Source organism: Brassica oleracea, unplaced genomic scaffold (assembly GCF_000695525.1).
Source record: "Brassica oleracea var. oleracea cultivar TO1000 unplaced genomic scaffold, BOL UnpScaffold01120, whole genome shotgun sequence".
NCBI lineage: Eukaryota > Viridiplantae > Streptophyta > Magnoliopsida > Brassicales > Brassicaceae > Brassica > Brassica oleracea.
This window is the reverse complement of record NW_013617682.1, coordinates 1-5119: the sequence shown is the minus strand read 5'-3', so window position 1 is coordinate 5119 and position 5119 is coordinate 1.

Genomic DNA, 5119 nt, shown 5'->3' with positions numbered 1-5119 from the left:
AACCTCTTCCACGACCTAAGCATGAGAGTCATACTACTGCTATAGGCATAAAGTTTCTTAAGATGTGATCTTGATTCTAGTGGGAGACCTTTCTTTTATGATATGATGTTCAGGTTTAAATACATTTTGTTATGTTTTAAAATTAAAAAAATTGTTTCAGATTTATTTTATTATTGGATAATTAAATAAAAGTCCCAAAATGATTTATATCATTCTTATAGGTCATCAAGTACGTGACTTGATCATGAAACCCTATAAGTGAAACATGCTATAAATTACTGAGGTCCCTAGTCAAAGTTGTTAAACTGGGACATTAATGACCATGAATGGCTAGTATGTGAGGTGATTGATGACTAAGTTTCATGGAGTCATTCAATATGTGGTATTGAAGTCAATCACATGGATATGTGTTAGAGAACACATGATCGGACTGACCCGCTATGGGAACTCTACAAGATTGTTATATGAGTGGCATGAGAGTTTCTCATTACGACTATATAGTATAGTCCTTAGACCTGAGTTCGTCATGATTTTTTATTTATGGATTAGTTCACTTTGACCTTGTCAAACGTCAGCCGTAACTGGTGATTATAAAGGCATTGATTAGGTGTTCTATGAAGTCTGTTAAGGAACAGGGATGGAACAAGATGGGATTTGTCTCTCCATATAACGGGAGATAAATATTTCTGGGCCTATCGAAGATTTGATACTGAAAAATGCATGGCCGTGCTCAAACGAGGTGATTGTCAGTCATTTGTTTTATCAGTATAAATCAGAGTTCGATAAACGTGATCTAACTTAATAAGGATGACACTAGTTCTTGCCTTATGCTGAGATCGAGATATAGAAACAAAAGGATTATGAGAATAGATGATTCTAGTACAAGTGGGAGATTGTTGGGAATGTAATAAAATCATTTGTACTTACTCTTGTTAAAATCGTAGTGTCGAGATTGACAATCGTATAATATTGGGTGTTTATAATGTTTTGTTAGAAACCGTTTATAATCTATGAATTGAGAATTCATTACTAATATTATATGATCCTACAGGGTCACACACCTAAACAAACTAGATCGTAACTATAAATATATTTGGGTTTTATATGTTATATTATATAGTGTATATAATATAAATATATGACATACGTACACGTCAATGAACGTGTGTGCACTCCCCTTAATAATAAGGATATGGGCTTAGTCCACATTAACCTAATTATGTTTATAATGATGATTATAAAGAAAAGGAGGATGTGACTATTGTTGAGTGCAGCGATCTCACGTGAAACCCTAAAAACTAAGAGAAAAAAGGTTTGTGTGAGATTTGATCTCGACGGCACTAGCATCCCGTTCTGATCCAGTTTGTGTGCGTATGGATACCGGTAGAGGCACGACGTTTGGAGTGCTAGACATCTCGATTTGGTTTATTCATCTTTTCGCTGCGAATAACCAGGTATATTCGTTACCATAAGATCTAGATTTATTTTCAGTATTTGCATGAGATTCTAGGCATATGAATTCATAGGTTGATTTATAAATCGTTATAAACCGGTATGAATTCCAACTGAAATGAAAACCTTAACCCAACTGATTTAGAAACCAAATCAAGTTACTTATGATTCGAGTTGATAGTTTGATACATGTCCATTATGTATAATTCACATAAAGAACACTTTGACTTAAAGAACGTAATCATGTATACTACTTAGAACTAGTCAAGCATCCTAATTTTTCTTTACGGTTTTACGTACAACCAGCGATTGTAGCCTACAGTAATTTAGTTCCCACCAGTGTAGATATTCGGGTTGGGACTATTTAGATTTTAAGACTAGAGTTTTAAACTTCATTCGGATATTTGTAAATTTTGACTTAGATCCTTTTAAGTTCGGTTTGGTTTCCTCACCTAGTTAAATTATGTTAAAATTATATATAAAAAATTTAAATAATCTTAAAATTCTCAAAATCCATAAAAGTATATTATACAATAAAATTAACATAAAAATTAGTTTGATTTAGATATATATACATAGAAAACAAATAGGTATTTCAGATATTCTCGGTGTTTTGAGGATTTTGGTTATTTTTAAATATTTACTTATTACTATTTTTAAGTAACCTTTAGATATTTATGTATTTTAATATAAATATTAAATATTAAATAATTAATATAGTTAAGTATAAAATTGGGACATGAATATCTTTGGATACTATAAATATTTTTTGTATTAAAATTTTAGATTTACTTAGATATTTAATCAGTTTTGCTTGTACTTCGGTACCATTTTTTGGATGAGATTCAATTCGGTTCTTCAAATTTAGAAGAAAACTAAAACTCTTAGGAAGAACATCTATAGAAGCAAACCGTCGATTTAAACCGGAAGAAAAAACTTCTTTCTTATTAAAATAGAAGTACAAATAAGAAATACTTCCAAAACTTATTTATATAGCAATGCAACTGAAATAATAAATAAGCTTATTTTAAATAATTTTGTTTTTTTCTAATTTAATAAATAATATATTATGTTGATTTTAAACTAAAAATACTTAATTATACGTTAATGCCACATAAAAACTACTTAATTCTAATTTTAGCATTTATTATCTTTTTATCAAATTAAACAACAATATAACATACCTAAATTGATTTTAAAAATAATTAGTGTCAAAACATAAACTTAAAATAACTAATTAATAAACATGAAAAATAGTCAATGTTATATTGATTAAGTAAACAGCCTTAAAAGCATGACAAAAATCAATTCAGGTATATTAATGTTATATTCTTAATAACTAATTAATAATGGAGACACAAACAATTATAAATCTACTACCTAAGTCGATTTAGGTATCCATTTACTAAATTTAAAATACAATATTATTTTAAATCTATATATTTATATTTCATTATTTATTAGTAATGACAAAAAAGTCACATAAAAAGAATCATGTATATAATATATAAATAAAATATAAATTAATATAGAAATATATTACTTTACATATAAATGTTGAAGACTATAAAATAGACAGCACCAGACTTTAAATAATATATAAAATAATTTTACTATACATTATATAAAATGTTGATCCACAAAAAAGTAAAAATACTTTTGTGCATATGCATAGAACATATTCTAAAAGTATGGATGATACAATTGATGATTAAAATTTTTTTTTTATTAAATATAAACTATAAAATTTATCATGTTACCCGGTCCAAGTACTAGTATATATATTAATATAACCAATATCTAACCGTCTATCTAAACAGGAAGAAAACCATATATAGCCAATATATTCACGCTGGACTAGTAATTATACCAGACCATTTGAGAATAATTTTTTTTTTTGGCAAGAGCATTTGAGCAATTGATTCGTTTTCTTGCTTTTTCTTCGTATCCAGTGGCGGACGCAAGTGATGAGGAATGGGGTCATGTGCCCCCAACTAGTTTTTATTTTCTTTCGGTAATTACTTTTAATTTAAGAAATTTTTTATAATCCTACGATGAAATGTAATGAAATAAAATGTTGTGCCCCCATCTAAATATGATTCTGCATCCGCCACTGTTCGTATCTCCGTTTGTTTAACCAGCGACATATAGCAGAGAGAGGGTTCGAGTGTGGTGGGGGGGGGAGCCCTAAACTTAGGGTCTTCATTTCGTAACGAGGTAGGTGCCGTGCTTGACTCTCTCTTCTGAATGATACTACCGACGCTTTTCTCTTCTGAGGGTTTCTTAGATTCAAAGTTTACTCCTTTGGTTAGATTCCTTGTTAATTGGGGTTTCCCTCTGTTTTTTTACTTGAATATATGATTTAACCTTTCTGTGTTTATATATCTTTTACACTTGTACTCTTTGTTCCCACTAAAAAGCTTAGAGCTTTGTCTACTTAACATACCTCTTCTTCTTTATTTCGTGCAGAGAAAGAAGATGGATCACATTAGCAATCTACCAGACGGGGTTCTCTGTCATATTCTGTCTTTGCTTACTACAAAGGAGGCTGCTTTGACATCAATTCTCGCCATTTGTCCCTTAAAGGCCTCCGTTGTAATATAAAAAGATGCAGAAGGCATCGATGAAGAAATAAGACTTAGCCGAGTTTGCTTGTATACATCTAAACTTTTCTGTTGAGACTCTGGCTCTGAATATCAGAAATATCAAATACAAAAGCTCGAAAATAATTTGGTATCAGAGCATCCATCACAAAAATATCAAAAATCTGAAGCATCAATCTTTGGAGTAGTTCATTCAACAACCTCCTGCGAGAAAATAATTTGGTATCAGAGCCATGACAGGTACGAACTATGAAATTCATATAGATAAACATTATACAATTACCAATAAGGTTTAACCTAAGAAAATTCAACTTTAAATTCTTGTTATTTTGGGTAATTTTATCAACTTATGGCCCTCGAAAATCTCGATAATCAATCAATGGAAGTAATAAAAAATGTTGATAACGAAAAAAGTTTCTTTCAAGATATTTTGATCCATAGATCTTTAATTGAAAAAGAGAACTTTGATATATCGGAAAAAACTAATTTTAAAAATAAAAATAATCCTTTTGCAAAAATATTTAGAAAAAATAATATTTTCTGTGGAATTATGATGGGAGAAGTACCTATCCCAATAGATGAGACAGCTGGTACAGTCGTCTTATCCTTGGTCAACAAAGAACAAATAAATGAACGATTAAAGAAGATTAAAGATTCCAAAATTAAATCCTCAATAAAATATATAAATATAAATACTATTCAAATAATAATAAAATGATTATTTCGAGAAAGCATAGATACCCCTATGGACCTTGAATTAATCGATGATAGAATAAATGATAATCAAGATAAAATAATAGCATCTGGAGCATGTAATCAAAAATTTGGAAAAGTAAAAGTTGATGTTACTCTCCAAACGACCTTATCCTTATTAGACAGGGACCTTGATAAATCCATGTTAGTAAATTATGATTTCAAAATGATTGATTTATTCAAAGAAGGAAACCACCCGTTTTCGATATCATATAAAATAAACTATGCACTAAGTAATTCATCTCATAGCGTGAGTTATAATGTCAATTCTGAAGGGATACATATTGACAATTTATTTAGTCCAATTATTA